Raw genomic sequence first — 25561 nt, forward strand, 5'->3', positions numbered from 1 at the left:
GTATCTTTTAACATGGGCAAGACAACCCCAAATCTTAATAACCTTAAGATCAAGCTTCATTCCTTTCCATATCTCATATAGTGTAGACACTACAAACTTAGTTGAAACTATGTTTAGAAGGCAAACTGTGGTCTATAAGGCATATCTCCAGAATAAGATCGATAGGTCGGGGAAGCTTATCATGGATCGTACCATGTCTAACAATGTACGATTCCTCCTTTCAGATACACCATTGAGTTGAGGTGTATAAGGAGGTATCTATTGTGATAGAATCCCATAGTCCTTGATGAACTAGGTGAACTATGTATTTAAGTACTCACCTCCTTGATCTGATCGAAGAGTCTTGATACTCTTTCCATTTTGGTTCCCCACTTCATTCATATACTCTTTGAATTTCTCAAAGGCCTTAGACTTGTACTTCATCAAGTACATATTATTGAATCTCAAATTTTGATGATGAAACCAATTGATAGTGTTTATAATCTTATCTGCATTTTGAGTGACGCAGGAAGCTTCGATTAAGAAGATACAATTAAAGCAAGAAGAATCATGTTGGGCCGAAGTGGAATATGTCAGAAGATTGGACATTGAGCCGGAGGATCGGTCTATGTATCAACAGAAGACTTCGGGCCATGGGATCGAGCATCGACCAAGAAGAGCAAAAACTATGCTAAGGAAATCGAAGTTACGGAGGTCAACTAGCCAATTAGGCAATAGGCCGCAAGAGAGGACGATGCGCTAAAGATTCAGATGAAGCGTTGATGAACTAATGACATATCGGACAATATTTGATTCAAGCTTTATAATAATTGTCTAGGTCGAAGTAGGTTTTAGGCATAATTGAGTTGGAACTGAGCCAACTCAATTAAGGGTCAGTTAGGCTCAAGTTTAAGCTATATTGGGCCAAGTGAAAGGCACAAATAGTGACCCAACAGATAGAACCATCGGTGACACAATCTCCAAAACTATGTCAGATGATGGTATTGTTGGTTTGGGTGGTGGTACTGCCCAGACTCAGTCTCTGAGACTATCATATAGTGGTACCGCTAGTCTGGGTGGTGGTACCACCCAAACACAGTCTCCCAAGTGATGGTACTACCAGATTGGGCAATGGTATCACCCAATATCAATGCTACAAGCGGTGGTACCACCAGTACCCAGAAGATCCTGGATGAGACCAGTTTTGGCTCTAAGTTTGAATCCATTTGGAGCTTATAAATACCCCTCTCATCCTTGGTTAACATACACAAGAATTGAGAGCAAAGAAAGAAGAAAAACACTAATCTTGTGAGAACTCATCTAAAAGCTCTAAGTGTTAGTGTAGTTTAAGAGAGGAGTAAGTGGGGGTGTAAAGGTTCTCTCATGAACCTATCAAAAGGAGAATCAGATGTAAAAGGGTAGTTGATCTTCACTGATTGAAGAAAGATCAGTAGTGGAAGCCGATGGCCTCGACGGAAGAGGAATCGGGAGTGGATGTAGGTCATAATGACCGAACCACCGTAAAACTTGGTTTGAATTTATATTCTTACTATTTACCTTAATTGCAAACTGGCTTACTTACTTTACTTCCACTACATTTACGAATATGCTTTCAAAGTTAAGTATTTCCTATATGGGCTTTGTCGAAATAAATTTTATCGTATGAAGATTTTCGAACCAACGTGATTTATTCACTGCATTAATTCACCCCCCCCTCTTAGTGCCGACTTGATCCTAATAGTTGGTATCGAAGTCACATTCTTTCTTGTTTGGTTTACCGCTCAAGAGAAATGACTCTTTTCGGATTTCAAGAGGATCACTCTATCATTCGTCCTCCTATGTTCAATGGGACGGATTACACATATTGAAAAACTTGAATGAGAGCTTTCTTGCTTTTTTTAGATTTGAATTTATGAATATTATTGAAATCAGACTTCAAAAGTCTTCTCTTCCAATGAAAGATTGGAATGATTTGGAGAAGACTTTCTCTTTAAATACCTTGTTTTGTTATTTAGATAAAAATGAGTTCAATCGAGTGTATATTTGTGAAATAGCTTTCGATATTTGATACATACTCAAAATCACACACGAAGACACTAGTAAAGTTAAAGATTCAAAAATCAATTTTTTGATGCATGATTTTGAATTATTTTGTATGAAACCAAGCAAGACCATTAGAGCTATGTACACCCGATTTACGGATGTCGTCAATGGTCTAAAAACACTTGGTAAAAGTTTTTTGAATTTTAAACTTGTTAATAACGTTTTATGATCACTTTCTAAAGATTAAGATTAAAAAATAATGATAATACAAGAATAAAAAAACTTGAACTATTTTTCTATTGAAGAACTTATTGGGTCCTTGATGACCTATGAAATGACTTGTGTTGAACATAATAAACAACTACCTTCCGAAGAATATGAAGGATTTGACACTTTGAACAATAGAATACCATTTGAGTGATGACTCAAGTGATGATGATGATAACCTTGAACTTCTCACGATAAAGCTTAAAATGTTCTTAAAACAAGCATTAAAGAATAAAAACAAACTTAAAAAGAACACAACTACTTGCTATGAATGCAAGAAGCTGGTTCACTCCAAAAATGACTATATAAAATTGAAGAAGAAGTTGCCAAAGGATGAATCGAGCGTGTCTGAAAATGAGGAGTAAACCAATAAAGATGAGGTGGCCTTTCACAATGAGGTATATAACTCACCCGAAATGCATTTACCTTATTTTGAAATAACTTGATGCTTTTCATGAGTTATTTTAAAATTTAAAAATAAATAAATAAAAATACAAAGAATATCATGCTTTTTTTTTATTAAAAAAATTAATTAAAGCATGATAATTGCATGAAAAGTTAGATTCACTTAAAAAGAAAAATATATTACTATAATAAACAAAATGATTTTGATTGAAAATACCTTATGTTCAATAAAATCATGCTTGATGTTTTTAATGGCATAATGATGTAAGACGTAATGAAAATGTTAAAAGGATTTTGTATCATGCTTGATATTATGCATGAGGATTTGAAATAATGATTTGAAATCATATGTTTTGGAATTATGTGTTATACTTTTTGATCTTGATGATTTTTGTGATAAATCTTGCTCTTTCCATTTTAAACGTTGATGCATGTTTTTATTTGACATAAAAATTTAGGCATGCTTATATGAAATCAATCATATAAATTGAAACACTAAAAAGAAGAAAGCTTTTTCCTTGAAAAATATCTTTTTCTCTACTTTATCGATTTTTTAAAAACAAGATTAATAAATCTATTTATGTTATTTTATAAATCTCTTGAACTATTAAAATGATTTTGATGACTTAGATTTGAATGATTTCTCAATATTTGATATATGAAATCTTTCTATGAATTGAGATCATTTTCTTCTTGTTTCTTTTTGCTATTCACTAAAGAGAATATTTATCAAAATGAATCATGTCTTTTGGTATTCACATGATCTTATCTTTTTATGATATGATTTTTATAATTCCTTATATTCATAAAGTATATCTAATCACCAAAATTTTCTTGTAATCCTTAATATAAAGATATAAAATTATGCAATACTCATAATATTATGTTGATGCATACAAATGAGAAGTTATGATAATGCATAGTAGGATGTAATGTAATTTAAAAAATTGATATCATCATGATGTGAAATATTTATGATTTAGAATGATGCATGCAATACTTATGATTTTATTATGATGATATATATGATGTATTGCATATGATGTGAATCATGATTAAAATTGCTTTGACTTGAATTCAATTTAAATTCAAGGTGAGTCTTTTTTTAAAATCAAGATGATTTCCTATCATGCTTTCTATTACAAAAGAAGAAACTTGTCAAAAATGATATATGGTCTTTTGACATTCATGACTTGATTTTTTATCTTTGTTATTTACCTTTGTCATGATTTAAAAATTGATGTAAAGGGAAAAGAATTATGACATTATATTCTTCCTTTCTTTTTGACAATAATAAAGGGAGAGAAAAATTACTAGCTTGCACTTCTCAAAAGAGAAAAAGAACTTGGTATCTTGAACATCACCAAGAATTGCTAGCTTGCAATCTTAAGAGAAGCAAACGTGCTATCTTGCCTATCTCAAGAAGTAAATTTGTAAACTTACACAACTCAAAATTATTGCTAGCTTGTATGTTGTAAAACTTGCATATCTCTAAAAATTGATAGTTGCACTTCTCCTTTTTGTTGATGACAAAGAGGGAGAAGATAGGATGATATACCGTGCATAGGTTGACATATTAAAATTTTGATTATGCATGATTTTATGATGATGTGTTATAAATATTCATGATTAAATTTGCTTTGACTTGAATTCAAGGTTCTATCAATATGACATATTGATAGGGGGAGTTAAGGTTAACTCCGTCATAATTGGTTGTCATCATCAAAAAGGGGGAGATTGTTGAATCTCGGATTTTGACGATGAAATCAATTAATAGTGTTTATGATCTTATATGCACTTTGAGTGACACGGGAAGCTTCGATCAGAAAGAGACAATTAAAGTAGGAAGAATCATGTTAGGCCAGAGTGGAACATGTCAGAAGATAGGACGTCGAGTCGAAGGATCGATACGTCATCGACAAAAGGCTTCGAGCAATGAGAGTTACAGAGGTCAACTAGCTGATTGGGCAATAGGCCGCAAGAGAGGACGATGAGCCGAAGATTCGGACGAAACGTTGATGAACCAATGATATATCGGACAATATTTGATTCAAGCTATATAATAATTATCTAGATCGGAGTAGGTTTTAGGCATAATTGGGTTGGAATTGGGCTAATCAATTAGAAGCCAATTGGACCTAAGTTTAGGTTATGTTGGGCTAAGTGAAAAGCCCAAACAGTGACCCAACAGATGGAACCATCGGTGGCACTATCACGACTCGAGTCTGATGAGCTAATTGGCCAATAACTCAATTTCGATCCTTCAACCACGGACCAAAATGCTTAAGTGAGAATTATCATAGTACACTCATCATGCTCATATAAGTCAATCATAGTCATTGCCCACTTTCGATGTAGGACTAAGTGGGGTGTCATAAGCACAGCCTCTGAGACTATGTCCGGTAATGGTATCACCCAGACTTAGTCTCCGAGACTGTCAAGCGATAGTACCGCCAGTCTAGGTAATGGTACCACCCAGACATAGTATCCCAAGCGGTGGTATCGCCAGACTAGGTGATAGTACCACCCAGTGTTAGTGTTGTAGGCGGTGGTACCACCAGTGCCCGGAAGACCCGGGATGAGATCAGTTTTGGCTCCAAGTTTGAATCTATTTAGAGCCTATAAATACCCCTCTCATCCCTGGTTAATATACACAAGAATTAAGAGCAAAACAAGAAGAAAAACACTGTTGTAATCTTGTGAGAACTCCTCTAAAAGCTCTAAGTGTTAGTGTAGTTTAAGAGAGGAGTAAGTGGTGGTGTAAAGGTTCTCTCCTGAACCTGTCAAAAGGAGAATCAGTTGTAAAAGGGTAGTTGATCTTCATCCATTGAAGGAAGATCAGTAGTGGAAGCTGGTGGCCTCGACAAAAGAGGAATCGAGAGTGAATATAAGTCACGACGATCGAACCACTATAAAACTTGGTTTGCATTTATATTCTTGTTATTTACCTTCACTACAAATTGCCTTACTTGCTTTTCTTCCACTACACTTACGAATATACTTTTAAAGTTAAGTATTTCCTATACGGGCTTTGTCAAAACAAATTTTATCATATGAAGATTTTTGAACCGACGTGATTTATCCGTTGTATTAATTCACCCTCCCCCTTCTTAGTGCTGACTCGATCATAATACACATATCCATACCTTGAGAAATCATTAGTAAAACTAATAAAATAGGAGTAACCACCTATAGTATGAGTTGATATGGGTCCATATACATCACTATGTATGAGTTCCAATAGCTTAGTGGCTCTCTCTCTCTACTTCCATTAAATGGAGAGTTGGTCAAATTTCGATAAAGGCAAGGCTCGCAAGTTGCATATGACTCAGTTGAATGGATCTAGATATCCATTATTTAGCAACTTTTGAATCTTTCCCTCATGGATGTAACCTAGCCTACAATACTACATGTATGCACTATAACCCCATCTTGTTTCCTCTTAGACACACTTATATTCATGATATGCGGTGCAGTGTATAGCATAAACAAACCATTATGCAATATTCCTCTTGTGATGATCTCATCATCGAATAATATTGAACAACTATTATTCTTAAAAACTAATTTATATCCACTAACTATCAAACATGAAATGAAAATAATATTTTTTGATAATAGAAGGAACAAAATAGTATGCATCCAATGCAATAATAACTCCACTAGGCAGATGTAGGGTGACCTCGCCAATAGCTACTACAGCTTTTGCTCTATTACCTATCTTGAGGTCCATCTTGCCTCTCGGCAATCTCCTAGGTCTTGCTAGAACCTACAATGAATTACAAATATGACAAGAACTACCAATATCTAATACCCATATATTATCATAAGAGTCTGATAAATGGAGATTGATTATGAATGTACCTGAAACTTCTCCAAGCTTCCATTTTGCTCTCTTTGCAAGTTACTATTTGCAGTTCCTCTTATAGTGTCCATCTTTACCATAGTGGAAGCATTGGCCTTTGTCCTGTTGAATCTCGGATTTTGATGATGAAGTCAATTGTCATTTGTTATCTAATCTATGTGTTGAGATAAGTGTGTAGGATTAACTACGATGAGAGTAAGACAAGCAGCAGGTGTTGCGCCGGAGTCAAGATCATGATCACGTTGGGAGTTCGAGAGTTCGACGGAAGTTCGGACGGTCGTCGGAGGTTCAGCGAGAACAGATCCGAGAAGTCCAGAAGCTTGCCAAGCGAAGCTCGTCGGAACTCGCCAAGTGGATCGTCGCAAAGTCCAGGAGTATGCCGGATGTCCGCAGAAGGATCACCGAGGGTTTATCGGATGATCGACGGAAGTTCGCCGGAAGAAGCGATTGACGCATCGGAGCAAAGCTGCAGAAGTTGTCTTAGAGTTAATCGTAGTTAGCATGATGATTAAGCTTGAAAATGGGAGGTGATCCCATTAGCTTAATCTTGGGGCAATTGGGCCCCTGAAAAGATTCAAATTGGGTCGAATGGAGCGAACCATTCGGACCCTGATTGCACCAGGCGGTGCAACCGCCTAGGCCAGGAGGTGCAACCGCCAGGGTGTTAGGATCGAGAGCACTAAGAGGGGGGGGGGTGAATTAGTGCAGCGGAAATCTTACAATAATTTAAAAACCAAAAGCTGCGTTTGTTCAAAAACTATTATGATGCAAAAGCAAATTCTCAGTTTGTATCTAAGTGCAGTTTGCGTCTAAGCGCAGATTGCGTCAAAGCGTAGTTTTGCGTCTAAGCGCAGATTGCGTCTAAGCGCAGTTTTGCGTCTAAGCGCAGTTTTACGTCTAAATGCAGATTTACGTCTAAACGCAGATTTACGTCTAAACGCAGTTTTACGTCTAAACGCAGATTGCGTCTAAACGCAGTTTTACGTCTAAACGCAGTTTTACGTCTAAACGTAGATTTACGTCTAAACGCAGTTTTACGTCTAAACGCAGTTTTACGTCTAAACGCAGATTTACGTCTAAACGCAGTTTTACGTCTAGACGCAGATTTACGTCTAAACTTTGAAACTCGTTTGTATATTCGCAGAGGGCAGTATGCAGTTGAAATCAAGACGTAAACGTAAACTGAAATCTGATGATTGAGCGAAGAAAGCCGATTTACGTCTGAATGCAGTTTTACGTCTAAATGTTGAAACTCGTTCGTAAAATCGTAGAGGACAGATTGCAGTTATTAATAGGATTAAAATGTAAGCGTAAACTGCAAAGAAGCTCGTTCGTAAAAGCACGGAAAACAGTTCTGCAGAATCAAACGTAAACGTAAACTGTAATGTATGAAAATACGAGTTTACGTCTGAATGCAGATTTGGAAGAACAGCACTTAGAACTTGTTCGTGAAAGCGCAGAGAGCAGTAGTGATGAGGGAGGTTTGCAGTAATGATAAAGTGCTCGAAAGTAAACGCAAACCAGAGATTTAGAGTGGTTCGGTCAGCCTTGACCTACTCCACTTTTGGCTTCCTCCACCGATGAGGTTGCCGACGTCAACTAGGTGCCTTCCTTCAATGGGCGAAGGCCAAACTTCCCTCTTACAGTTTCTCTCCTTTTGGCAGGCTTAGGAGACAACCTTTACAGACCTTTCTCTCCTCACTTTACAATTGAAAACTTGAAGAACATAAGGAGGAGACTTAAAGGCTTTACAACACTTTTGAGCTCTTTAGAATCACAGAAAAGATAACAATTTCGGTATGGGTCTGTATCTTTTCAGTGCTGAATGGGTGGGGTATTTATAGGCCCCAACCCAATTCAAAATTCGAGCTCAAAACGATCAAATCGATCAAATCCCAGAATTTCTGGGATCAGGCGGTTGCACCTCTCGACTGGAGAGGTGGCACCGCCTGGCAGAGCTCGAAGACTGAGCTCTGCCGATTGCTCCTCTCTGCCAGAGCTCGAAGACTGAGCTCGATGGTTGCATCACCTGGCAGAGCTCGAAGACTGAGCTTGGTGATTGCATCACCTGGCAGAGCTCCAAACTGAGCTCGGTGGTTGCATCACCTGGCAGAGCTCCAAGCTGAGCTCAGGCTGATCCACCTCTCTGCCAGAGCTCAAAGACTGAGCTTGGTGAATGCATCACCTGGCAGAGCTCGAGACTGAGCTCAGGCTGATGCACTTCTCTGCCAAAGCTCGAAGACTGAGCTTGGTGGTTGCATCGCCTGGCAGAGCTCGGAACTTGAGCTCTGGCGGTGCAACCTCTTGGCTGGGGCGGTTGCACCTCCCAGCCGTGCAGCCCTGGCGGTTGCACCTCCTGGCTGGGGCGGTTACACCTCCCAGCCCCACAGCCCAGGCGGTTGCACCTCCTGGCTGGGGCGGTTGCACCTCTCAACCCCACAGCCCAGGCGGTTGCACCTCCTGGCTGGGGCGGTTGCACCTCCTGGTGCAATCAGGGTCCGAATGGTTCACTCCATTCGACCCACTTTGAATCTTTTCAGAGGCCCAATTGCCCCAAGATTAAGCTAATGGGATCACCTCCCATTTTCATGCTTAATCATCGTGCTAACTACGATTATCTCTAAGACAACTTCTGCAGCTTGCTCCGATGCGTCAATCGCTTCTTCCGGCGAGTTTCCGGCCAACTTCCGTCGATCAACCGATAACCCTCGGTGATCCTTCTGCGGACATCCGGCATACTCCTGGACTTTGCGACGATCCACTTGGCGAGTTCCGACGAGCTTCGCTTGGCAAGCTTCTGGACTTCTCGGATCTGTTCTCTCTGAACCTCCGACGACCGTCCGAACTTCCGTCGAACTCTCGAACTCCCAACGTGATCATGATCTTGACTCCGGCGCAACTCCTGCTGCTTGTCTTACTCTCATCGTAGTTAATCCTGCACACTTATCTCAACACATAGATTAGATAACAAATGACAATTGACTTCATCATCAAAATCCGAGATTCAACAATCTCCCCCTTTTTGATGATGACAATCAATTGATAAAGGAGTTATCCTTAACTCCCCCTATCTATATGCCATAGTTGAGATAAGTCAACCTTGAATTCAAGACCTAAGAATTCAAGTGACGTATTGATAAGTTAGATCAGTTAAACTTATCAATGCTCCCATCATGATGCCTATCATGATGTATCTCTTCAAGAATTATGTCAAGGCATGACATACATCATCAAGTTTGTATGATAGTGTTTGTAACCATTCATCATGTAATCATATAAAGCTACGAAGGACTTTTTACATGATGCTCACATTTGAGATTTTCTAGTAAGTTTGCATTTTCTTCACAATATCAAATCAAGATATGATGCAAACTATAGTACATGTTCACATAACTCTTGGTGATGCAAGGATGGCATAACATTGTTTATAGCATCACTCAACTATTTGCAATTATGACATAGATATGATTATGGCAGTTCAGCTATGACATATCTCTTGGTGATGCAAGGATGGCATAACATTGTTTATAGCATCACTCAACTATTTGCAACTATGACATAGATATGATTATGGCAGTTCAGCTATGACATAGTGTTTATCAATTCATATTTTTCTCCCCCTTTGTCATCAACAAAAAGCATGATAGCATTATCAAGCATATAAAGGAAGTCATGACACATATATCTCTTTATTGTTTTTTGCTTGACGGAGGAAAGTCATTTTCCAAAGAGTTTTCATAAGAGTGTACGGGAACATCCCATTTTTAGCATACAACCCGAAAAATGAACTTCTTACATGCATTTGGTTAAAAATATTTGTCACATAATTTGCAACATGTTATTTGATCAAGCGTTGTCAAGGCATGTAATAGTAATAACATTCGAAAAATAATTTTGATGTAGTAACACAATTATTTCAAGTGCAGCATTATATCATATTGCATAGCAGGATTTTTATTTCAGCAAGTGTAGCATTGCATCACATGGTAAGATATCAGCTCGTATGATGCACATTTTGTTTGATACATGGCATGATAGCAATCATATTAGCAATAGCAACCATATCAATGTCATACTGCTGACTTATCAACTTACATTGGTATGTTGCTTCATATTTTCAAGGCATAGGCTTTTAAACCTTTTTAGTTTCAGTGCAAAAAACCGAGATAAACAACAAGAGATGTTTGCAAATATGCTTACACAGACAAAGATAACCATATCAGGGTAACATATGTACAGCATATCAGGTAACCATAAAGACAAAGTCCTTCATGAATAACATAAGGAGTTTACAACATGTCATATCAAAAACATCAGATGTTTATACAAGCTTATTCATGAGGTGGAAGATTAAAGTGCCTAAGTAAAGAGTCAAATTGTCGATGGATTTGTTGTAGCTCGGTTAGGATTTGATCTTGTCGAAGTTCAAGCCGTTCTTGTCGTTGCTCAAATTGGTCCATCCGAATCCCGATATCTTCGATGGATGATGTGTGAGTTTGCTCAACCGGATGTGTTTCCTCAAAGGGACAGATTGGAGGAGAGTGGGTACTCCTAAAGACTGGGGTTTCCGGCTCTGGTTCAGGTTCAGGTTCAGGGGGATTAGTTCTTCTAGGCATTCTAACCCAGTTACCGTTTCTATAGTGACATCTTAGTCGGTGAAGTAGATTTTTGTTTATTATGCTGTATCTATCTGATTTCATTACTTCTTCATCTAGTGGTATTTGAATGTCGTAAGCTTTCATTATTCTAGTAATGATTCCACCATATGGGAGCATCATATCTTTCGTAGATAATTCCAACATGTTTTGTTGGATCAGATAGCCAAGACAAATGTCACGTTCTTTCATAATTAGGTACATAATTCCTAATTCCAATTGACTCACTTCATCATGATGGTATTGCTTAGGAAGAATTATACTAGTCATGATATGATGAAGTATCTTAGTGTTAAAGGGCATTAGATGTTCACAACTTTTAGGAATAGATTCTACGTTAGGATTGGCAAGGATTGTTCCTAAGGCTTCAACGTAGGATGTCTCAATAGTTTTTTCATCCCATGATCCTTTGAAGTAAAGTCCTATGCTTTTCATGGGAATACCTATCATATCACAAATGAATCTATCAGTGATTGAAATGTGTTGTCCTAAGAGATAGGTTGATATCCTTTCTTCATCATCTTTTTGCATGTTGTTATAAAACAATCTAACCAGTCTAGGATAAATGGGTTCGTTGATCTGCAAAATGGGAAGTAGATTAAGGTTTGCAAACCAATGGATAGTCTCTACATCTCTTAGTTCATTCAGATCTACATATTTTCCCTTATTAATGCTTCTTAGTTCGAAGGAGAGAAATTTTTCAGCATGGTTTTTGGAATCAAAAAGAGTGAGATCAAACTCTTCTACTACTCTCCTCTTTCCCTTGTCCCTTGAGGATCTTCTAGATCCCATTACTACTGCTGTTTTAGAGGGATGATGATGAGCTAAAGTAAATGAAGAACAAAACAGAATTTTAAGAGCTTCTTAGAGAGTACCTTTGTGAAATCTTCAAGAGAAGGAAGGATTCTTGATGTTTTGCTCCGAAATGGGAGGTATTTGGAAGGCTTAGAGGAGTGAAGTGGGAGTGGAGGAGTCTTGGAAGAGTAGAGGAGGGAATGGGGGTGAGTTGGGGTCGGTTCCTTAGCCGGCCCTAGCGTGATTTTAGAGGGCAGAGCTGCTGGCGGTTGCACCTCTGGCTGGAGCGGTGCAACCTCTGGCAACCCGTGATGGCTGGAGGTGCAACCGCCAGCTGGAGAGGTGCCACCGCCTGCAGCAGGTGAGCACTTAGGATGTTTTGATTTAGGGAGCCTTTGCCTTGAGGAGAGTTTCAGAGCAATTGATGTTTGTTACATGATTTCGTATGAGTTTTTATTTAAGAAAGAAGCTCTTTGTAAGATAGATCTTTTAACGTGCATACGAATGTTTGTTTGGTGTCCCTTTTATGACATATTTAGTTTCTACAAGAATTAATTCGTAGATGAACAGGTTTTGAAGATCAGGGGTATGTGAATTTGGATATCATATGTTTCTAATTGTATCGTATTTGTGATTTCATAGCTTCCACTTGTTACTTAAGCGTTGCGAGTTCCTTTTTGATTTTATGATCATTGAGAGTCAAGGAGCAGAACATTATTTCTTGCTCCGGCCTAGACTTTCAATGTTTTTATAGGAACGGATGATCTTTAGGAATCCATTTGCTTTTGGGTGCCTCATAAATAGATCTACATTTTCTATCATGTTGCATAGAGTTTTATCATGGTTCCTTTAGGAACCCAAATTAATTTGTTTGGACTTATTTTCTTGAATGGACAACAATGTGTCTTGTGTCCAGATTTGCAACAAAAGTTGCACTTGGTTTGGTGTTGAACGTGTAAGATGGGGCCTTTTACAAAGGTAGTTGGATTTCGGTGAGGACTCCTCACAAATCCAATCCCACTTCTTTTGGGAGCATGACCCTTGTTTGTAAGGATCATGTTTAATGACTTGCTACCAACCTCGAATTTCTTCAAGGTGTCCTTAAGCAGCAAGTTTTCTTTTTGTATAGTTTCTAAATCATGACATTTGATACATGAGTTTAAACTATCATGATGTTCGACTTTTAACTTATCAAACTCACAAGTAAGATTATCATGTACCCTTTTTAGCAACTTGTATTTTCTATTTATAACTTTGCATTCATCAAATAAATCATGGAAGGCATTTAATAATTCATCGAAAGATAAATCAGCATCTAATAAATCCGTTACCTCCTCTTCGATGGCCATAAAGGCGTAATGAGCAACTTGCTCGGTGTTGGATTCTTCTTCCTCGGATGCGCTCGAATCATCCCATGTTGCTTGGAGCGCCTTCTTCTTTGTTGTTCTTTTCTTGACTTGGGGACAATCACTTTTGTAGTGTCCCGGCTTTTTACACTCGTAGCAGATTACTTGGTCCTTCTTTGATTCAAGTTTATTTTTCACATCGTTTTTAAACTTGTTTCTTTTGAAGAATTTCTTAAACTTTCTTGTCAAAAGTGTCAGGTCATCGTCACAATCCTCATCACTTGAGATTTCTCTCAAGTGGCATTCAGAAGTTTTAAGTGCCATATCCTTCCTGTTCTTTGGAAGGATGTCTTCTTGCTCTTCATGAGCTTTGCAGGTCATTTCGTAGGTCATTAATGACCCGATTAGTTCTTCAAGAGGGAAATTTTGCAGATCTTTTGCCTCTTGAATGGCGGTGACTTTAGGATCCCAACTCTTAGGAAGGGATCTTAGTATCTTATTAACAAGCTCAAAATCCGAAAAGCTCTTTCCGAGTCCTTTTAGACCATTGACGACATCCGTGAAACGGGTAAACATGTCGCCAATGGTTTCACTCGGTTTCATTCGGAAAAGTTCAAAAGAATGCAGCAACAGATTGATTTTTGACTCTTTCACTCTACTTGTGCCCTCGTGGGTCACTTCAAGTGTATGCCAAATATCAAAAGCAGTTTCGCAAGTTGAAACACGATTAAACTCGTTTTTATCAAGAGCGCAAAATAAGGCATTCATAGCCTTTGCATTAAGAGCGAAAGCCTTCTTCTCCAAATCGTTCCAATCGATCATTGGAAGAGAAGATTTTGAAAATCCATTTTCAACAAGGTTCCACAATTCAAAATCCATAGAAATAAGAAAGATCCTCATTCGGGTCTTCCAGTAAGTGTAGTCCGTTCCACTGAACATGGGTGGACGTGTAATTGAATGCCCCTCTTGGTTTCCGGCGTATGCCATCTCTCTTGGGTTTTAATCCTTTAGAGAGTTAACCTTGCTCTGATACCAATTGTTAGGATCGAGAGCACTAAGAGGGGGGGGGGTGAATTAGTGCAGCGGAAATCTTACAATAATTTAAAAACCAAAAGCTGCGTTTGTTCAAAAACTATTATGATGCAAAAGCAAATTCTCAGTTTGTATCTAAGTGCAGTTTGCGTCTAAGCGCAGATTGCGTCAAAGCGCAGTTTTGCGTCTAAGCGCAGATTGCGTCTAAGCGCAGATTGCGTCTAAGCGCAGTTTTGCGTCTAAGCGCAGTTTTACGTCTAAATGCAGATTTACGTCTAAACGCAGATTTACGTCTAAACGCAGTTTTACGTCTAAACGCAGATTGCGTCTAAACGCAATTTTACATCTAAACGCAGTTTTACGTCTAAACGCAGATTTACGTCTAAACGCAGTTTTACGTCTAAACGCAGTTTTACGTCTAAACGCAGTTTTACGTCTAGACGCAGATTTACGTCTAAACTTTGAAACTCGTTTGTATATTCGCAGAGGGCAGTATGCAGTTGAAATCAAGACGTAAACGTAAACTGAAATCTGATGATTGAGCGAAGAAAGCCGATTTACGTCTGAATGCAGTTTTACGTCTAAATGTTGAAACTCGTTCGTAAAATCGTAGAGGACAGATTGCAGTTATTAATAGGATTAAAATGTAAGCGTAAACTGCAAAGAAGCTCGTTCGTAAAAGCACGGAAAACAGTTCTGCAGAATCAAACGTAAACGTAAACTGTAATGTATGAAAATACGAGTTTACGTCTGAATGCAGATTTGGAAGAACAGCACTTAGAACTTGTTCGTGAAAGCGCAGAGAGCAGTAGTGATGAGGGAGGTTTGCAGTAATGATAAAGTGCTCGAAAGTAAACGCAAACCAGAGATTTAGAGTGGTTCGGTCAGCCTTGACCTACTCCACTTTTGGCTTCCTCCACCGATGAGGTTGCCGACGTCAACTAGGTGCCTTCCTTCAATGGGCGAAGGCCAAACTTCCCTCTTACAGTTTCTCTCCTTTTGGCAGGCTTAGGAGACAACCTTTACAGACCTTTCTCTCCTCACTTTACAATTGAAAACTTGAAGAACATAAGGAGGAGACTTAAAGGCTTTACAACACTTTTGAGCTCTTTAGAATCACAGAAAAGATAACAATTTCGGTATGGGTCTGTATCTTTTCAGTGCTGAATGGGTGGGGTATTTATAGGCCCCAACCCAATTCAAAATTCGAGCTCAAAACGATCAAATCGATCAAATCCCAGAATTTCTGGGATCAGGCGGTTGCACCTCTCGACTGGAGAGGTGGCACCGCCTGGCAGAGCTCGAAGACTGAGCTCTGCCGATTGCTCCTCTCTGCCAGAGCTCGAAGACTGAGCTCGATGGTTGCATCACCTGGCAGAGCTCGAAGACTGAGCTTGGTGATTGCATCACCTGGCAGAGCTCCAAACTGAGCTCGGTGGTTGCATCACCTGGCAGAGCTCCAAGCTGAGCTCAGGCTGATCCACCTCTCTGCCAGAGCTCGAAGACTGAGCTTGGTGAATGCATCACCTGGCAGAGCTCGAGACTGAGCTCAGGCTGATGCACTTCTCTGCCAAAGCTCGAAGACTGAGCTTGGTGGTTGCATCGCCTGGCAGAGCTCGGAACTTGAGCTCTGGCGGTGCAACCTCTTGGCTGGGGCGGTTGCACCTCCCAGCCGTGCAGCCCTGGCGGTTGCACCTCCTGGCTGGGGCGGTTGCACCTCCCAGCCCCACAGCCCAGGCGGTTGCACCTCCTGGCTGGGGCGGTTGCACCTCTCAACCCCACAGCCCAAGCGGTTGCACCTCCTGGCTGGGGCGGTTGCACCTCCTGGTGCAATCAGGGTCCGAATGGTTCACTCCATTCGACCCACTTTGAATCTTTTCAGGGGCCCAATTGCCCCAAGATTAAGCTAATGGGATCACCTCCCATTTTCATGCTTAATCATCGTGCTAACTACGATTATCTCTAAGACAACTTCTGCAGCTTGCTCCGATGCGTCAATCGCTTCTTCCGGCGAGTTTCCGGCCAACTTCCGTCGATCAACCGATAACCCTCGGTGATCCTTCTGCGGACATCCGGCATACTCCTGGACTTTGCGACGATCCACTTGGCGAGTTCCGACGAGCTTCGCTTGGCAAGCTTCTGGACTTCTCGGATCTGTTCTCTCTGAACCTCCGACGACCGTCCGAACTTCCGTCGAACTCTCGAACTCCCAACGTGATCATGATCTTGACTCCGGCGCAACTCCTGCTGCTTGTCTTACTCTCATCATAGTTAATCCTGCACACTTATCTCAACACATAGATTAGATAACAAATGACAATTGACTTCATCATCAAAATCCGAGATTCAACACAGGGCTGCGAGGCTGGGCGGTGCAACCACCCCAGCCAAGAGGTGCAACCGCCCAGAGCTCAATCTTCGAGCTAGACTGGGCGGTGCAACCTCCTCTGTCAAGAGGTAGCACCGCCAGAGCTCAAGTTTCGAGCTCTGCCAGGCGGTGCAACCACCGAGCTCAGTCTTCGAGCTCTGGCAGAGAGGTGCATCAGCCTGAGCTCAGTCTCGAGCTCTGCCAGGTGATGCAACCATTGAGCTCAGTCTTCGAGCTCTGGTAGAGAGGTGCATCAGCCTAAGCTCAGTTTCGAGCTCTGCCAGGTGATGCAACCACCGAGCTCAGACTTCGAGCTCTGCCAGGCGGTGCAACCACCGAGCTCAGTCTTCGAGCTCTGCCAGGCGGTGCAACCATCGAGCTCAGTCTTCGAGCTCTGGCAGAGAGGTGCAATCGCCTGAGCTCAGTCGTCGAGCTCTGCCAGGCGGTGCCACCTCTCCAGTCAAGAGGTGCAACCGCCTGATCCCAGAATTCTGGGATTTGATCGATTTGATCGTTTTGAGCTCCAAATTTGAACTGGGTTGGGGCCTATAAATACCCCACCCATTCAGCACTGAAAAGATACAGATCCACACCGAATTCTTGATCTTTTCAGTGATTCTAAGAGCTCAAATTTGTGTAAAGTCCTAAAGTTCTCCTCCTTCTGTTCTTCAAGTCTTGAGTTGTAAAGAGAGGAGAGAAAGGATCTGTAAAGGTTGTCTCCTGAGCCTGTCAAAAGGAGAGAAACTGTAAAAGGGCAGTTAGCCTTCGCCCATTGAAGGAAGGCAGCTAGTTGACGTCGGTGACCTCGTCGGAGGAGGAAGCCAAAAGTGGAGTAGGTCAAGACTGACCGAACCACTCTAAATCTCTGGTTTGCTTTTACCTTGAGCACTTTATCATTACTGCAAACCTCCTACATTGCTACTGCCCTCTGCGCCTTTACGAACGAGTTTCTAAGCTCTGATCTTTCAGAATCTGCATTCAAACGTAAATCGTGTTTTCGTACGATCTTCACACTGCAGTTTACGCTTACATTCGGATTCCATTTATAACTGCAAATTGCTTTCTACGTAAAACGCTTTTCAAGGTTCAAAACTGCTTTTAGACGCAAAACTACATTTAGACGTAAAATTACGTTTAGACGTAAAACTGCGTTTAGACGTAAAACTGCGTTTAGACGTAAAACTGCGTTTAGACGCAAAACTGCGTTTAGACGCAAAACTGCGTTTAGACGTAAAACTGCGTTTAGACGTAAAACTACGTTTGAACGTAAAACTACGTTTAGACGTAAAACTGCGTTTAGACGCAAACTGCGCTTAGACGCAAACTGTGCTTAGACGCAAACTGCGCTTAGACGCAAACTGTGTTTAGACGCAAACTGCGCTTAGACGCAAAACTGCGCTTAGACGCAAACTGCACTGTGATTCTGCTTTTATATCGAAATCACTTTTTATCGGACGAACGCAGCTTTAGCTTTTAAATTGCTGTAAGATTTCCGCTGCACTAATTCACCCCCCCCTCTTAGTGCTCTCGATCCTAACAATTGGTATCAGAGCAAGGTTAACTCTCTAAAGGATTAAAACCCAAGAGAGATGGCATACGCCGGAAACCAAGAGGGGCATTCTATTACACGTCCACCCATGTTCAGTGGAACGGACTACACCTACTGGAAGACCCGAATGAGGATCTTTCTTATTTCTATGGATTTTGAACTGTGGAACCTTGTTGAAAACGGATTTTCAAAGTCTTCTCTTCCAATGATCGATTGGAATGAGTTGGAAAAGAAGGCTTTCGCTCTTAATGCAAAGGCTATGAATGCCTTATTTTGCGCACTTGATAAAAACGAGTTTAATCGTGTTTCAACTTGCGAAACTGCATTTGATATTTGGCACACACTTGAAGTGACCCACGAGGGCACAAGTAGAGTGAAAGAGTCAAAAATCAATCTGTTGCTGCATTCTTTTGAACTTTTCCGAATGAAACCGAGTGAAACCATTGGCGACATGTTTACCCGTTTCACGGATGTCGTCAACGGTCTAAAAGGACTCGGAAAAAGTTTTTCGGATTTTGAACTCGTAAATAAAATACTAAGATCCCTTCCTAAAAATTGGGATCCTAAAGTCACTGCTATTCAAGAGGCAAAAGATCTGCGCAACTTCCCTCTTGAAGAACTAATCGGGTCATTAATGACCTACGAAATGACTTGCAAAGCTCATGAAGAGCAAGAAGACATCCTTCCAAAGAACAGGAAGGATATGGCACTTAAAACTTCTGAATGCCACTTGAGAGAAAACTCAAGTGATGAGGACTGTGATGATGACTTGGCACTTTTGACAAGAAAGTTTAAGAAATTCTTCAAAAGAAACAAGTTTAAAAACGATGTGAAAAATAAACTTGAACCCAAGAAGGACCAAGTGATCTGCTACGAATGTAAAAAGCCGGGACACTACAAGAATGATTGTCCCCAAGTCAAAAGAAGAACATCAAAGAAGAAGGCTCTTCAAGCAACATGGGATGACTCGAGCGCATCTGAAGAAGAGGAGTCCAACACCGAGCAAGTTGCTCATTACGCCTTAATGGCCATCGGAGAGGAGGTAACGGATTTATTAGATGCTGATTTATCTTTCAAGGAATTATTAAATGCCTTCCATGATTTATTTGATGAATGCAAAGTTATAAATAGAAAATACAAATTGCTAAAAAAGGTACATGATAGTCTTACTTGTGATTTTAATAAGTTAAAAATCGAATATCATGATAGTTTAAATTCATGTATAAAATGTCATGATCTAGAAATCTGTCAAAAAGAAAACTTGCTACTTAAGGACACCTTGAAGAAATTCGAGGTTGGTAGCAAGTCATTAAACATGATCCTTACAAACAAGGGTCATGCTCCCAAAAGAAGTGGGATTGGATTTGTGAGGAGTCCTCACCAAAATCCAACTACCTTTGTAAAAGGCCCCATCTTACATGTTCAACACCAAACCAAGTGCAACTTTTGTTGCAAATCTGGACACAAGACACATTGTTGTCCATTCAAGAAAATAAGTCCAAACAAATTGATATGGGTTCCTAAAGGAACCATGACAAATTCTATGCAACATGATAAAAAATGTAGATCTATTTGTGAGGAACCCAAAAGCAAATGGGTACCTAAACGTCATCCTTTCTTGTAGAAAACTAAACCATCGCAAGCTAGGAGCAAGAGATGGTACCTTGACAGTGGATGCTCAAGGCATATGACCGGAGATTCATCCCAATTCTCTAGCATAAACGAAGGATATGTCACCTTCGGAGACAACAACAAGGGTAAAATCATTGGCAAAGGAACCATAGGTAACAAATCCAACTTTTCTATTGAAGATGTTTTGCTAGTTGATGGTCTAAAACATAACCTCCTAAGCATTAGTCAATTATGTGATAAAGGATATATCATCAAATTTGAATCTAATGCTTGCGTCATTGAAAAACCTCACAAAAACATATCTATGATTGCATTAAAGCAAAATAACGTATACACTATTGACATCGATGATTTATGTAATGAAATATGTTTTTCTGCTTTAAATGAGAATGCTTGGATATGGCACAGAAGATTAGGTCATGCTAGCATGAAGCTAATCACTCAAATATCATCCAAAGAACTTGTAAGAGGAATTCCTCATATCAAGTTCATCAAAGACAATGTATGTGATGCCTGCCAATTAGGTAAACAAATTAAGAGTAGCTTCAAATCTAAAAATCAAGTAAGCACCTCTAGGCCCTTACAATTGATCCATATGGACTTGTTCGGACCCATCTCCACATCAAGCCTAGGAGGTAGCAAATACGCTTTCGTCATCATAGATGACTATAACAGATACACATGGACTTACTTTTTAAAACAGAAAAGTGAATGCCTTAGATCTTTTACCAAGTTTTGCAAACTCGTTCAGAATGAGAAAGGTTCTATGATTTCGTCAATTAGAAGTGATCATGGTGGTGAATTTCAAAACCATGATTTCCAAGAATTTTGTGAACTCAATGGATACAACCATAATTTCTCTACTCCTAGAAACCCTCAACAAAATGGAGTTGTAGAAAGAAAAAATCGAAATTTACAAGAAATGGCAAGAACCATGTTAAATGAACATAACCTACCCAAATATTTTTGGGCCGAAGCCGTAAATACTGCATGCTATATCTTAAATAGAGTTCTAGTGAGACCTCTACTAACCAAAACTCCCTATGAGTTATGGAACAATAAAAAACCCAACGTTTCATATTTCAAAGTCTTTGGGTGTAAGTGTTTTATCTTGAATGAAAAAGATAACTTAGGAAAATTTGATGCTAAATCCGATGAAGGAATCTTTCTTGGTTATTCTACAGTTTCTAAAGCCTTTCGTATCTTTAATAAAAGAACTCTAATTATTGAAGAATCCATTCATGTTGTTTTCAATGAGACTTCTGAACTCACGAAAAATGATCTTGACGATGATGTTAATTTTGATTCTTTAAATTTAAACGAGACCCCGTCTCCAACTAGCAACTTGGATGCATCCACTTCCCAGATTTCCTTACCCAAGGATTGGAAGTATATAGATGCTCATCCTAAGGAGCTAATCTTAGGAGACACATCAAAGGGAGTTCAAACACGATCTTCTCTTAAAACCTTTTGTGCAAATACCGCCTTTCTCTCCCAAATTGAACCCAAATGCGTTGATGAAGCCATGAAAGATGATTCATGGATTATCGCAATGCAAGAAGAATTAAATCAATTTGAAAGAAATGGAGTGTGGAAGCTTGTTCCTAGGCCAAATGACCATCTAGTTATTGGTACTAAATGGGTCTTCAGAAACAAGCAAAATGAAAATGGTATCGTGGTTAGAAACAAGGCTAGATTAGTGGCCAAAGGTTTCGACCAAGAAGAAGGTATCGATTACGAAGAAACCTTCGCTCTTGTGGCACGATTGGAAGCCATAAGGATGCTCCTTGCCTACGCTAGCAGTAATAATTTTAAGTTGTTTCAAATGGATGTTAAAAGCGCCTTTCTTAATAGCTTTATTTCCGAAGAAGTCTATGTTGAACAACCTCCTGGATTTGAAAATAATAGTCTTCCTAATCATGTGTTTAGATTAACTAAAGCTCTCTATGGTTTAAAACAAGCTCCTAGGGCTTGGTATGAGAGACTTAGTTCTTTTCTTATTGAAAATAATTTCATAAAAGGCAAGGTTGATACTACATTATTCATCAAGAACTTTGAAAATAATTTTCTCATTGTTCAAATTTATGTTGATGATATTATCTTTGGTTCTACAAATGAATCTCTTTGTGAATCCTTTGCGAAAACTATGAGTCATGAATTCGAAATGAGTCTAATGGGAGAGTTAACATTCTTCTTAGGCCTACAAATCAAACAACTAAGCAATGGCATCTTTATTAGTCAAACCAAATATGTTGTGAGTTTGCTAAAGAAGTTCAAAATGAATAATTCAAAAGCCATTGACACTCCTATGAGCACCTCCACTAAGTTAGAAATTGATGAGAATGGAGAAAGCTTCGATAAAAAAACCTATAGGGGTATGATAGGAAGTTTACTTTACCTCACTGCCACCAGACCAGACATCATGTTCAGTGTAGGACTTTGTGCTAGATTTCAATCAGACCCTAAGATATCTCATCTCAAAGCAGTCAAAAGAATACTCATATATCTTAATGGAACTACCAATCTAGGATTATGGTACCCAAAATCAGAAAATTTTGAATTAACAGCTTATGCTGATGCGGACTTCGCTGGCTGTAGACTAGACAGAAAAAGCACATCAGGATCATGTCAATTTTTAGGACATGCCCTTGTATCCTGGTCATCTAAGAAACAAAACTCGGTTGCTCTATCAACAACCGAATCTGAATACATTGCAGCAAGTGCATGCTGTGCACAAGTTGTATGGATGAAAAACACTTTAGAAGATTACAAAGTAAATCTTAAAGATATTCCCATTAAATGTGATAACACGAGTGCAATATGCTTAACTAAAAATCCTATACAACACTCAAGAACAAAACACATTGATATTAGACATCACTTTATACGAGATCATGTCACTAATCATGATGTAACCATAGAGTTTATTGATACCAAACATCAACTAGCTGATATCTTCACAAAACCCCTATGTGAAGAACAATTTGATTACATAAGAAGAGAATTAGGAATGTTGATGTGTCCGAATACTTAAAAAATTATTATTTTTCGGATGTTATTACTATTACATGCCTTGACATCGCATGTTGCAAATTATGTGACAAATATTTTTAACCAAATGCATGTAAGAAGTTCATTTTTCGGTTTGTATGCTAAAAATGGGATTTTCCTGTACACTCTTATGAAAACTTTTTGAAAAATGACTTTCCTCCTTCAAGCAACAAACAATAAAGAGATATTCAAAGTATTATATGTGTTATGACTTCCTTTATGTGCTTGATAATGCTATCATGCTTTTTGTTGATGACAAAGGGGGAGAAACATATGAATTGATAAACACTATGTCATAGCTGAACTGCCATAATCATGTCTATGTCATAGTTGCAAATACTTGAGTGATGCTATAAACAATGTTATAGTTATGCCATCCTTGCATCACCAAGAGATATGTGAACATGTGCTATAGTTTGCATCATGTCTTGATTTGATATTCTATATTGTGAAGAAAATGCAAACTTGCTAGAAAATCTCAAATGTGTGCATCATGTAAAAAGTCCTTCGTAGCTTTATATGATTACATGATGAATAGTTACAAACACTATCATACAAACTTGATGATGTATGTCATGCCTTGACATCATTCTTGAAGAGATACATCATGATGGGCATCATGATGGGAGCATTGATAAGTTTAACTGATCTAACTTATCAATACGTCACTTGAATTCTTTGGTCTTGAATTCAAGGTTGACTTATCTCAACTATGGCATATAGATAGGGGGAGTTAAGGACAACTCCTTTATCAATTGATTGTCATCATCAAAAAGGGGGAGATTGTTGAATCTCGGATTTTGATGATGAAGTCAATTGTCATTTGTTATCTAATCTATGTGTTGAGATAAGTGTGCAGGATTAACTACGATGAGAGTAAGACAAGCAGCAGGTGTTGCGCCGGAGTCAAGATTATGATCACGTTGGGAGTTCGAGAGTTCGACGGAAGTTCGGACGGTCGTCGGAGGTTCAGCGAGAACAGATCCGAGAAGTCCAGAAGCTTGCCAAGCGAAGCTCATCGGAACTCGCCAAGTGGATCGTCGCAAAGTCCAGGAGTATGCCGGATGTCCGCAGAAGGATCACCGAGGGTTTATCGGATGATCGACGGAAGTTCGCCGGAAACTCGCCGGAAGAAGCGATTGACGCATCGGAGCAAAGCTGCAAAAGTTGTCTTAGAGTTAATCGTAGTTAGCACGATGATTAAGCTTGAAAATGGGAGGTGATCCCATTAGCTTAATCTTGGGGCAATTGGGCCCCTGAAAAGATTCAAATTGGGCCGAATGGAGCGAACCATTCGGACCCTGATTGCACCAGGCGGTGCAACCGCCTAGGCCAGGAGGTGCAACCGCCAGGGCTGCGAGGCTGGGCGGTGCAACCGCCCCAGCCAGGAGGTGCAACCGCCAGGGCTGCGAGGCTGGGCGGTGCAACCGCCCCAGCCAAGAGGTGCAACCGCCCAGAGCTCAATCTTCGAGCTAGACTGGGCGGTGCAACCTCCTCTGTCAAGAGGTAGCACCGCCAGAGCTCAAGTTTCGAGCTCTGCCAAGCGGTGCAACCACCGAGCTCAGTCTTCGAGCTCTGGCAGAGAGGTGCATCAGCCTGAGCTTAGTCTCGAGCTCTGCCAGGTGATGCAACCATCGAGCTCAGTCTTCGAGCTCTGGCAGAGAGGTGCATCAGCCTGAGCTCAGTTTCGAGCTCTGCCAGGTGATGCAACCACCGAGCTCAGACTTCGAGCTCTGCCAGGCGGTGCAACCACCGAGCTCAGTCTTCGAGCTCTGCCAGGCGGTGCAACCATCGAGCTCAGTCTTCGAGCTCTGGCAGAGAGGTGCAATCGCCTGAGCTCAGTCGTCGAGCTCTGCCAGGCGGTGCCACCTCTCCAGTCAAGAGGTGCAACTGCCTGATCCCAGAATTCTGGGATTTGATCGATTTGATCGTTTTGAGCTCCAAATTTGAACTGGGTTGGGGCCTATAAATACCCCACCCATTCAGCACTGAAAAGATACAGATCCACACCGAATTCTTGATCTTTTCAGTGATTCTAAGAGCTCAAATTTGTGTAAAGTCCTAAAGTTCTCCTCCTTCTGTTCTTCAAGTCTTGAGTTGTAAAGAGAGGAGAGAAAGGATCTGTAAAGGTTGTCTCCTGAGCCTGTCAAAAGGAGAGAAACTGTAAAAGGGCAGTTAGCCTTCGCCCATTGAAGGAAGGCAGCTAGTTGACGTCGGTGACCTCGTCGGAGGAGGAAGCCAAAAGTGGAGTAGGTCAAGACTGACCGAACCACTCTAAATCTCTGGTTTGCTTTTACCTTGAGCACTTTATCATTACTGCAAACCTCCTACATTGCTACTGCCCTCTGCGCCTTTACGAACGAGTTTCTAAGCTCTGATCTTTCAGAATCTGCATTCAAACGTAAATCGTGTTTTCGTACGATCTTCACACTGCAGTTTACGCTTACATTCGGATTCCATTTATAACTGCAAATTGCTTTCTACGTAAAACGCTTTTCAAGGTTCAAAACTGCTTTTAGACGCAAAACTACATTTAGACGTAAAATTACGTTTAGACGTAAAACTGCGTTTAGA

Source organism: Musa acuminata, chromosome BXJ3-4 (genome assembly GCF_036884655.1).
Source record: "Musa acuminata AAA Group cultivar baxijiao chromosome BXJ3-4, Cavendish_Baxijiao_AAA, whole genome shotgun sequence".
Lineage (NCBI taxonomy): Eukaryota > Viridiplantae > Streptophyta > Magnoliopsida > Zingiberales > Musaceae > Musa > Musa acuminata.